Genomic DNA, 13,023 nt, shown 5'->3' with positions numbered 1-13,023 from the left:
AATTAGTTAAACTTGCCCCCCCCCCCCCCACTTTTATAAGTGGTACCTTATTTCCTACTTGATAGATGCAACTATCTTTCGGGTTGCTAGGTATTTTATTTTTAATTGACGAGTGCTCATCCCGCCACGGGCTGGCCTCGATCTCATGACCTCATGGTCAGAGTGATTTATTGCAGCTGCTCAACAGCCTGCGCCACAGCCCGGCCCCATGTTATAAGCTAAGCGGTGGAGGAGGCTCTGAGATGGAGGAGGCTGCTAGATGTTATATGATGAGCGGTGGAGGAGGCTCTGAGATGGAGGAGGTTGCTAGATGTTATATGCTGAGCGGTGGAGGAGGCTCTGAGATGGAGGAGGCTGCTAGATGTTATATGCTGAGCGGTGGAGGAGGCTCTGAGATGGAATAGGCTGCTAGATGTTATATGCTGAGCGGTGGAGGAGGCTCTGAGATGGAGGAGGCTGCTAGATGTTATATGGTGAGCGGTGGAGGAGGCTCTGAGATGGAGGAGGCTGCTAGATGTTATATGCTGAGTGGTGGAGGAATCTCTGAGATGGAGGCTGCTAGATGTTATAAGCTGAGCGGTGGAGGAAGCTCTGAGATGGAGGAGGCTGCTAGATGTTATATGCTGAGCGGTGGAGGAGGCTCTGAGATGGAGGAGGCTGCTAGATGTTATATGCTGAGCGGTGGAGGAGGCTCTGAGATGGAATAGGCTGCTAGATGTTATATGCTGAGCGGTGGAGGAGGCTCTGAGATGGAGGAGGCTGCTAGATGTTATATGGTGAGCGGTGGAGGAGGCTCTGAGATGGAGGAGGCTGCTAGATGTTATATGCTGAGTGGTGGAGGAATCTCTGAGATGGAGGCTGCTAGATGTTATAAGCTGAGCGGTGGAGGAAGCTCTGAGATGGAGGAGGCTGCTAGATGTTATATGCTGAGCGGTGGAGGAGGCTCTGAGATGGAGGAGGCTGCTAGATGTTATATGCTGAGCGGTGGAGGAGGCTCTGAGATGGAATAGGCTGCTAGATGTTATATGCTGAGCGGTGGAGGAGGCTCTGAGATGGAGGAGGCTGCTAGATGTTATATGCTGAGCGGTGGAGGAGGCTCTGAGATGGAATAGGCTGCTAGATGTTATAGCAGGAACTGCCCCCTACAGGTGATACCTTAAGTGAGCTTGAGACTTTGTGGCCGCTTAGTGGGCCTATCTTTGACCGATTTACTCCGCTTGACAAGGAAGATGTCGCTAGAATCCTGGCTGTTGCAAAACCAACCACCTGTTCCCTTGATCCGTGTCCCTCCTGGCTGGTGAAGAGCTGCCTGGAAGGTCTACTCGATCCGTTGAGTAATATCATCAATGGCTCTCTTGAACAGGGGGTCTTCCCGGACAACCTAAAAGAGGCAAGGGTTCGTCCCCTGCTAAAGAAGCCTAGCTTGGATCCCATGACCCTTGCCAACTATCGTCCTGTCTCCAACCTCCCATTCTTGGGTAAGATGATAGAGCGGGCTGTGCTGGGACAATTGCAACAATTTCTGGATGATACAGCCGGCCTGGACCCTTTCCAGTCAGGCTTCCGCCCTGGCCATGGGACGGAGACAGTCCTGGTTGCCATGACAGATGAACTTCGTCGCCAGTCTGATAGCGGCGGATCAGCGCTACTGGTACTTCTCGACCTTACCGCAGCATTTGACACCGTTGACTACGATCTAATGATTCACCATCTCGCCATGTCCGGAGTTCGTGGTCAGGCCCTCAATTGGTTCAACTCATTTCTGCGAAACCGGAGCCAATGCATGGAGTAAAACTTTTTACGTTCTTTTTTTTTTTTTACGTTCTATGAAGAAAATCAAAGAAACAGACAGTTTTCAAAATCTCATCCATCACATACACACCTTATTTCCCCAATCCCAACACCTTGCTCTTACCACTCATGAGCTCCGACACCACATCCTATGGGACTTCTGTTGTTGGTTATTCGTTCAGTCGCTTCTGACTCTTGGTGACCTGCTGGACCATCCCAGGGCAGAGCTCCCTGTCGGCCGAGGCCACCTGCAGCTTCTTCAAGGTGGAGTCAGTCCCTTCAAGGATCCCATCCACCCATCTTGCCCTTGGTCGGCCTGCTTCCTTTTTCTTTCAATTTTACCCATCATCATTATCTTCTCCAAACTTTCCTGTCTTCTCATGATGTGGCCAAAGGACTTCATCTTTGCCTCTAACATCCTTCCCTCCAGTGAGCAGTCGGGCTTTCTTTCCTGGAGTATGGACTGGTTAGATATTCTTGCGGTCCAAGGCAGGTTATGGGTGCCCACCACACCTCACACAGATAGGACCACGTGTGGTATAAACAGAGGATGGTATGTGTAGGTTAAAGACATGGGTCATGATACATTCATACAAGATACAGGAACGGGGTGTCTTTGTGTTACTACTGTTCAGCTAATGTTATGGCCTGATGGAAATATAATAGAACTCGATAAACGAACAATGGGTTGAAATGTAAATGTAATGCAAGCTTTTTTCAAGATTATGAAACTGGGAATTTGATGTATGTGATGGAAAACAGAGACAGTGAAATAGACCTGAAGTTTAAAAAGTTATCAACAAATAGAGTATTAGGAATTAATTGGGAAAAATTAAACATACTAGTAAAAACAAATGAACGTGTGAGGAAACATTTGGAGAGTTATGAGGAAAGAACTAAGTTATGAGGAAAGAACTAAGAAAGATTTTGTTAGGATTCAACAGGTTGATGGAAAATGCCAGAGAGTGGCGGTAGAAGGAAGCAGCCCAACAGAATGTCACGGGTATGATATATTCAAAGGATATTCATCCAAAGCAGCAGCAGTATGTTTACATCTACTGATGCACCCAATATTATGAAGAGGGATACTCGTATTCCTACGGATATTATGTATACTATGGCATTTGAGATGCATGAAACACTACTAATCAATTCTCTGGAATTGAAAACAAATTGCAATAGTTAGAAAGGCAATTATGAATTGTGATGCATGTTAACTATTTCACTATATTAAATATATACAGTAGAGTCTCACTAATCCAAGCTAAACGGGCCGGCAGAAGCTTGGATAAGCGAATATCTTGGATAATAAGGAGGGATTATGGAAAAGCCTATTAAACATCAAATTAGGTTATGATTTTACAAATTAAGCACCAAAACATCATGTTATACAACAAATTTGACAGAAAAAGTAGTTCAATACGCAGTAATGTTATGTTGTAATTACTGTATTTACGAATTTAGCACCAAAAAATCACGATATATTGAAAACATTGACTACAAAAATGGCTTGGATTATCCAGAGGCTTGGATAAGCGAGGCTTGGATTAGTGAGACTCTACTGTATATGTATGAAGGGTGTGTGTGTAAGGAACTGGAGTGTTTGTGTGGGTGCTTGTGAAGAAAAGAAAAAACAGGCCTCAAAAGAAAATGGAATCCACACAAAGCATGATATGGGACGGACTTGGCAGGTGAAGCGAGGAATCAACAAGGCGTATCTCACCTGGCAACAGGAAATGTTATGAATAACTTCAATAACTTTAAAGCATAGTTTCTTTTTATTGCAATTTCAGTCTGAGGTATAGCAGAACTTTTACAGAACTACAAAGACATTAGACATACAGACATAACTACATTGGATTCACAATCTACTACAGTTACATTGGCTAACAAACAGACAAAGTGGGGGGGGGGTTACATTTTCACTCAGCGTTCACACACATCTACATGCATCCATCCTCATGCACACAAATATTACTGGGCTGTGGCGCAGGCTGGAAAGCAAGCCAGCTGCAACAAATCACTCTGACCATGAGGTCATGAGTTCGAGGCCAGCCCGGTGCCTACGTCTTGTCTCTGTCTCTGTTCTATGTCATGGCATTGAATGTTTGCAATGTGATCCGCCCTGAGTCCCCTTCGGGGTGAGAAGGGCGGAATGTAAATGCTGTAAATAAATAAATATCCTTTCTTCCTCTGTGGAGAAGCACCTGCATAGGCCAGACCCAGCTTCCACTGCAGCCTGCCAACACATTTATTTATTTATTTATTTATTTACAACATTTATATCCCGCCCTTCTCACCCGAGGGGACTCAGGGCAGCTTACAAAAATTGGCAAAATTTAATGCCCAAAATACAATCATAAAAACAATAACAGATCTATTAATAACATTGTTAAAACACATCATAAAACCTTAAAAATGTATATATAATTAATTCCATCCGTCTGAGATCCTCATTCTACATCCTTAAATCAGTCCATGTCAACTTTGCCATTTACTCATCAAAAGCTTGGGCGCATAACCATGTTTTCACGGCCCTTCTGAGTCCCTGCAGGGTAGGAGCCTGTCAGATATCTCCAGGGAGGGCGTTCCACAGCCGGGGAGCCACCACCGAGAAGGCCCTGTCCCTCGTTCCCACCAGCCGCGCCTGTGAGACAGGTGGGACCGAGAGCAGGGCCTCTCCAGATGATCTTAGTGATCTTACTGGTTCATAGGAGGAGATACTTTCGGACAAGTAGATTGGGCCAGAACCGTTTAGGGCTTTATAGGTCAAGACCAGCACTTTGAATTGGGCTCGGTAGCATATCGGCAGCCAGTGGAGCTGGCTTAGCAGGGGGGTTGTGCGCTCCCTGTAAGCCGCCCCAGTTATTAATCTGGTTGCCGCCCGTTGTACTAGTTGGAGCTTCTGGGCCGTCTTCAAAGGCAACCCCACGTAGAGCGCATTGCAGTAGTCCAAACGAGCTGTAACCAGAGCGTGGATCACTGTGGCCAAGTCAGACCTCCCAAGGAACGGGCGCAGCTGGCGCACAAGTCTTAGTTGTGCGAAGGCTCCCCTGGCCATCGCCGAGACCTGGGGCTCCAGGCTCAGTGATGAGTCCAGGAGAACCCCCAGACTGCGAACCTGTGTCTTCAGGGGGAGTGCGACCCCGTCCAACACAGGCTGTAACCCTATACCCTGTTCAGCCCTACGACTGACCAGGAGGACCTCTGTCTTGTCTGGATTAAGTTTCAATTTGTTGGCCCTCATCCAGTCCGACACAGCGGCCAGACACCGGTTCAGGACCTGAACAGCCTCCTTAGTGACAGGTGGGAAGGAGTGACAGAGCTGGACATCATCTGCGTACAGATGACACCGCACCCCGAAACTCCGGATGATCTCTCCCGGCAGCTTCATGTAGATGTTAAACAACATGGGAGACAATACAGAGCCCTGCGGGACCCCACAAGACGAGGGTTGTGGGGCCGAGCAGGTGTCCCCCAATGACACCATCTGGGAATGACCCTCCAGAAAGGACCGGAGCCACTGCAAAGCAGTACCCCCGAGCCCCATCCCGGCAAGGCGCCCCAGAAGGATACCGTGATCGACGGTATCGAAGGCCGCTGAGAGGTCCAGCAGAACCAGCAGGGACACACTCCCCCTGTCCAGTTCCCGGCGTAGATCATCGACTAAGGCGACCAAGGCTGTCTCGGTACCATGCCCCGGCCTGAAGCCAGACTGTGCCGGATCCAGATAATCGGTATCTACCAAGAATGCCTGGAGTTGTGCGGCCACCACACGTTCCACGACCTTGCCCAAAAAGGGGAGATTGGAAATAGGCCAATAGTTTTCCAGTTGAGTGGGGTCCAGTGATGGCTTCTTCAACAGCAGTTTGATCACAGCCAGTTTGAGGCTCGCTGGAAATATGCTTTCCTGAAGGGAGGCATTCACCACCACCTTCACCCACTCGGCCAATCCCCCTCTGGCTTCTCTCACTAGCCAGGATGGGCAGGGGTCTAGGATGCATGTGGTAGCCCTCGCCTCTCCAAGCACCTTGTCCACGTCCTCAGGCTGAACCAATTGAAACGAATCCATCAAAATAGGACAAGCAGGTGCTTGTGTTACCTCCTCGGAGACTTCCGTTAATATGGTGTCAAAGCCAGAACGGATCAAAGCGACTTTGTCCGCAAAGAACCGAGCAAATGCTTCACAGCGGGCTGCTGAGTTGTCAGGGATCCCGTCTTGAGGGACGGGATATAACAAACCTCTGACAACTCGGAACAGCTCTGCCGGACGGTTCTTTGCGGACGCAATATTAGCTGCAAAGAAAATGTTCTTTGCAGCATGTATTGCCGCGGCATATGCCCTAAGGTAGAGACATAGCCGTGTTCGGTTTGGCTCGTTTGGCTTCGAACGCCACACGCCCTCTAGTTCCCTCTTTTTTCGCTTCATCGCTGCCAACTCCTCAGTGAACCAAGGAGATGGTTTAGCTCGGGTACTCGAGAGGGGACGTTCCGGAGCAATCGTGTCTATTGCCCTAGTCACCTCCTTATTCCAGAGGGTGACCAGAGCATCGACAGGATCACCAGCCGAGGTGGCGGGAAACTCCCCAAGAGCCGTCAGGAATCCATCCGGATCCATAAGCCTCCTGGGGCGGACCATTTTAGGTCCTCCACCTCTGCGGAGGTTGGGGGGTGCAGTGAGTCTAAACCTGACCAGGTGATGGTCGGTCCATGGCAAAGGAGTGATGGTGAGCTCCTCCACACCGCCACCTTCCTCCCATCTCTGGCAGAAAACCAAGTCAAGTGTGTGCCCCGCTCTGTGGGTTGGGCCAGATACTAGTTGGGACAGCCCCATGGTTGCCATGGTGGCCATGAAGTCCTGAGCCGCCCCGGACAGAGTGGTCTCGGCATGGACATTGGAAGTCCACCAGCACAATGAGCCGTTGGGACTCCAATGCCAGGCCGGAGACCACCCCCGCTAGCTCAGGCAAGGAGACTGTAGTGCAGCGGGGTGGTCGGTACACTAACAGAATACCTATTCTGTCCCGGTCCCAGTTACAGAATGCCAAAACTTCAAAACTCTAAAAACAACATCTCCAAAACACACTCCTTTCTCTTCCCATGAGAAAAGGAGGCCCCAGAAGTGACTAGAATCTTGCTTTCCCATAGCAGATCTGACACACACTATCTCTCTTCTTCCCGATGGAGCAGAGCATATAAATACAATAACAAAGAATAACAAATAACAATAATGCTGTCCTGTTTGGGACCCTTACCACTTCCCAGGTGAGGTCTTGGTTCCAGAAGGAAGAGCCTTCTTCCGCGCTGAAGAGCTTCCCTCCAAGGGAGGCCTCAAAGGCTGCCGCGACCCCAGCTGCCGCTCTGGCCGAGACAGAGTCCCCTTTGTCCCTACAAGGCGAAGCCAAAAGGGTCACCAGGCTGCAAAATGTCATGTCATCAAAATGGATAGGACACCCAAAGGCCACCCAGTCCAACCCCCTTCTATCTGCCAGACAGGAAGATAGCATTAATATTAGATTATCCTTTATTATCATTTATTACCACCTCACCCACTTCATAGGAAATCCTCTACAAAACAAGCTTTTTGTTGACTTCCAGAGTCAGAGAAGCAGATGGAGGAAAGAGAAGAATGGCCTCCCTCAGGGGAGCATGCTTGCTACATCCATGTTCAGCATTTACACAAATTACCAGCCATTGCCAGAAGGGACAGAGTTTCATCTACGCTGATGATCGTGCCATCACCGCCCAAGCAGGGAGCTTTGAAATGGTTGAACAGAAGCTCCGAAGCCTTAGGTGCTCTTATTGCCTATCCTGGGGCCCCTTACAGAGAGAGGTCAACCCTCCTGTTCAAGGAGCTCCACTGGCTGCCCAATTTAAGGTGCAGGTGCTTACCTACAAAGCCCTGAACGGTTTGGGACCATCCTACCTCCGTGACCGGATCTCCGTCTACGAACCCACGCGTTCACTTTGGTCATCTGGAGAGGCCCTGCTCGTGATCCCGCCTGCGTCGCAAGCGCGGTTGGTGGGGACACGAGACAGGGCCTTCTCTGTGGTGGCCCCCCGACTCTGGAACACCCTCCCCAAGGATCTCAGACAGGCCCCTACATTGGCAGTCTTCAGAAAGAACTTGAAGACCTGGCTGTTCCAATGTGCCTTCCCAGATGAATAGGAAATCTCCAACTCCAAGTCCCATAAGCACTTTATTAGAACTAAGATCGCATATCGCACTCTGCACTTGCCCTATAAACCTTATATATCACCTGTCACATCAGCACTTTTAATCTTGTACCCATTACTCTGGCCCGGCCCAGTTCTATTGTGTTTTAGCGTATTGTTATTGCTTTGTAAGCCGCATCGAGTCCTTCGGGAGATGCTAGCGGGGTTCAAATAAAGTTTAATAATAATAATAATAATCCCTAATCCATCTAAAACGCAGAGGTGTGCTTTTCATCTTAAGAACAGACAAGCATCTCGAGCTCTGAGGGTAACCTGGGAAGGAGCACTGCAGCACACCAAAACACCTGGGAGTCGCCCTGGACCATGCTCTGACTTACAAGAAGCACTGCTTGACAGTGAAGCAAAAAGAGGGTGCTAGAAATAACATCATACGAAAGCTGCCTGGCACAAACAGGATCACAACCAGACAAAATGAAGACGGCATCTGCCCTTGCGCTTGGCTACTTTGCGGCTGAATACGCATGCCCAGTGTGAAATAAATCTCTCACCAGGTTAAAACAGTGGATGTGGCTCTTAATGAGACATGCCACATTATAACAGGATGTCTACGCTGGAGAAATTATACTGTACCCAGCATTGTGCCACCTGACATCCGTTGGGAAGTAGCAGCCAGCAATGAAAGGACCAAGGCAGTGACATCTCCGGCCCATCCCTTGTTCGAATATCAGTCAGGACACCACCACCTTAAATCAAGAAATAGCTTTCTAAGATCTATAGAGGCACTCACAAGAACACCTCAGCAAGCGAGAGTCCAAAAGTGGCAGGCTAAAACTCAGAACCTCTATCAGTGGCTGATGCCAGATGAGAAACTGCTCTCCCCCCAGGCACAGAGGAGACTGGCCAACTTGGAAGTTGCTGAACAGACTGTGCTCTGGCACCATGAGATGCAGAGCCAATTGTCAGAAATGGGGCCACAGAGTGGGGTCCACGGCATGTGAGTGAGGAGAAGAGCAAACCACAGACTACTGACTACAATGTGGCCTGAGCCCTGCCACATGCACAATGGAGGACCTTCTTATGGCAACAACAGAGACACTCAATCCAAGTGGCTAGATTCTGGTCAAAGGACATTTAGTAGAAGGTCAAGGTTTTTAAACTTTGTGGTTTTAAATACATGACAAATGCGCATTCACTCTCCTTTTCTAGGTCCCTATACACCTTCCCTTCTCCCCACACGAGGAGTGAACAAGACTCACCGGGATGTGGACCAAACCAGGCGACACAGCTACAGGCTGCCAAAGCAACGGGCAAGGAGCAAGAACCACGAGAGAAAGACAGCAACTGCCTTCCTTCCTGATGTAAAGAGGAAAGTGAGCTTTCAGAGGAAACAGCCTTCAGTTGGAGATGCTGCAGCGCATCACAAAGGTCTCCATGGCGCCCCCTGCAGGCACGGAACATCCATCCAGGAAGGGAGGAAGGAAGAGCGCCGTTGAAGGGCAGGACCAGATCAGGAGTAGAATGGGAAAGCCATCATCATAATATAATAATAATCATAATATAAAATCATAAAATGAATACAATAATATATAATAAAAATATAATAATAATAATTATATTATATCATAATGGTAATTAGACTTTGGTCAAAGCACAGGATCATCATATATTTTGGCAAAGGTTAGATTTGTATGAAGCCCAAAGGAGTGGATCAACATCAAATCAGATAGGATAATTATAATGTTAAAATATGATAATATAATATATAATAATTATAATAATATATTAATAATCATACAATATACAACTGTAATGTATTATGACATGATATATAATAGCATAATATATTACATTATAAAATAATAATGTAATACAATAATACAATAATATGGTTTCACAATATAATTCTATTATAATAATATAGTATATTGTGAAAAAGAAATGCAATACATTATTATATTATTTGATAATATAATAAAACTATAATAATAAAAATAATATATAATAATACTATAGTATAGTAATTATAATATATTATAATGAAGGAGCCCCCCTGTGGCACAGTGGGTTAAACTGCTGCGCTGCTGAACTTCCTGACTGAAAGGTCGTCGGTTTGAATCCAGGGAGTGGGGTGAAATCCTGCTGTTAGCCCCATCTTCTGCCAACCTAGCAGTTTGAAAACATGCAAACGTGAGTAGATCAATAGGTACCACTCATATTGGCAGGAAGGTAACGGTGTTCCATGCAGTCATGCCTGTGGCCACATGACTCTTGAATGGCGTCCACGGACAACGCCGGCTCTTTCTTTGGCTTAGAAACGGAGGCGAGCCCCAACCCACCCCCAGAGTTGGGGAAAACCTTTACCTTTTACTGTATTTTATTATTGTATTTTCATATTATTCTATTATTATTATTATTATTATTATTATTATTATTATTATATTATACTTGATGGTGTAGGAGCATCGCTTCAATGCTGGTGGTCTTTGCTTCCTCAAGCACGCTGACATTTGTTCGCCTGTCTTCCCAAGAGATTTGCAGGATTTTTCTGAGGCAACGCTGATGGAAACACTCCAGGAGTTGGGTGTGACGTCTGTAGATCGTCCACGTTTCGTAGGCGTAGAGCAGTGTTGGGAGGACAATGGCTTTATAAACAAGACCTTGGTATCTCTACGGATGTCCTGATCATCAAACACTCTCTGCTTCATTCTGAAAAATGCTGCGCTCGCAGAGCTCAGGCAGTGTTGTATTTCAGTGTCAATGTTGACTTTTGTGGAGAGGTGGCTGCCAAGGTTGCGGAAATGGTCAACGTTTTCTAATGTGACACCATTAAGCTGTATTCCTGGTATTGCAGAGGGATTAGCTGGTGCCTTTTGGAAGAGCACTTTTGTCAGAACCCTGGCTGCTGGGCACCAATAACCTTACACGGAGGCCAGACTCTATCTAATATCTTTATTAAAGAAATATATAAAAGCAATAAAAACAAGTGAAGAATATAGTTCAGAAACAGACCTTTCAAAAGAGGTCAAATATAGTCCAAAAATGTATTGTCCAATAAATGATATTAGAGTTCAAAGTTTTAATCCACTTGACCGAAACACACACTCTTGCCAAGCAATAGTGTGGGGAAATGTCAGAGTCTTAGAAGTCCAATGAAGCTTGACAACAAGGCTGGAAATAAACTTGATTCTTGACTAGGTCAGTGACTAGAAACAAGGCAAAACGTGAAGCGTGGAACAGGGTCCGTGGTTAAACTGCAAGGCAAGGCAAGGCTCGAAAACTTGATCCAGGAAGCAAGGAACTGGGGTTACGAAGTCCACACACGATCTCTCTCCTGAATCTGATCAATTGACTCCGCAAAGAATCTCTCGCGCCAAACCCCTATATTGGGTCTCGTTTTCCCACCAACAATCTCTTTCCCTAGAGAACGAGAAGCTGTCCAGATGCATTACTCCTTAGAATTTCCCAAGGGAAGCAGACCTAATCAGCCAGTTGTTTGGCAGCGATTCTTAAGCTTCTCCGATTAGCTTCTCTAACTCCTCTGTCTCTAGAATAAGATTCCTTCCTGGGAAACGGAGGGGAGTACTGCCCAAGGCCTGGTTTACTGAATTCTTGAGGGCAAACATCAACATCCGGCAGGTGAAGGGACTCCGGCTCTTGTTGAACCGGCGAAAACCCCATGTTTTCCTCTTCATCTGCCACGATAGTACCAGGAACAGGACTACAAGGCCCATGAGGCATCACAACTTTGGTTTTCTCGACGTTCAATGAGAGGCCGAGCTTCTCGTATGCTTCTGCAAAGGTGTTTAGTGTGGCTTGTAGGTCTTCTTCTTCTTGTGGTAATCTCTGAGCGGTTAGATTCAATTTAACCCTCTCTGGGCGAGATTCCACCAAAATCAGCAGAGTAGCAAAAGCAAAGCTTTCAAATGCAGCAGTTACTTACACGGGGTGAGCAAGAGAAGCCTTTGACCATTTAGGATTGCAATGGACTGCAGAGTCTCAATAAAAGTTCAAAAAGTATTTATTCAGGTAAAAAGAACTCAATTGTAGATAGAAAGGCTTGGGAGCTGTCTAGTCTACTCTAGACTGGATTCTAAGGAAAAATAAGAAAGTAAAAATAACAAACATCTAAGTAGTTACATCTTGCCAGGAGGGATGGCGAGATGCTTCTTGTTAGCTAGAAGAACAAAGGGAGAAGAATGAACCAAAATGATTCCAACCTCATGGTCCAGTTTATTTGGGCCATAAAAGACATTCTGACCAATGGGAAGTTAGTGTCCCTAAAGATTCACATTTCCACTAACTTCAAAGTAAGGGATGTGACGTACACAGGATAGAGTGAAACACAGTAAAGCCTGTCTAGGCATGCTTTGGAAACAGGGAAAGGAAATCTAACTCTATCATCTATCTAACTACATTTATGTCAGAGCGCGCGGTTTGGATAAACACACATGCAGCGGAAGATCAACGAAAAATCACTGGCACCAATAAAGAGGCTGAAGCCTGTTTGGCTATCTACAAAAGGTTTACTAACAAACGGAAAACTCTCAAGACGATATATACATACAGAATGCAGAGAGCAGAGGGCAGAGCAGATAACACAGGGAGCTATTTATAACCACCTCTGCTGTCTGATGCAATACACAGTTAACTCTTTACACACTCGCATAGTGGACAGCAGACAGTGCATGATGCAATCTACAGCTCACATTGCAACACTATAACTCAATTACATTTAAACAACTCTATATACAATAATTCCCACTTCAACAATTTAGACTTGAGTAGTCCAGGACGATTCCCAACACTTCTGAGCACGCACAGACTACCTGCATATAGCCTGTGCATATACAACAATACCTAAGGAGTGGGGAGAATTCCCCAGGTTTTCTAGGAGTCGTAGGGACCGGGATGTATAGTTCCCCTGCAGCCCAAGGACTGCACTCTGGGCCCCACCAGCGATGGGCCTGGAACTCGCTTGGCACACAGGCCCAAGGCGGCCAACTTTGCGTACTCCTGTCTGACGGGGTTTGGGAGTGGTTGGCCTTGGCACCAGGG

Source organism: Anolis carolinensis, chromosome 1, assembly GCF_035594765.1.
Source record: "Anolis carolinensis isolate JA03-04 chromosome 1, rAnoCar3.1.pri, whole genome shotgun sequence".
Taxonomy (NCBI): Eukaryota; Metazoa; Chordata; class Lepidosauria; order Squamata; family Dactyloidae; genus Anolis; species Anolis carolinensis.
The sequence above is the reverse complement of the archived record's forward strand: the minus strand, read 5'-3'. Positions refer to the sequence as shown.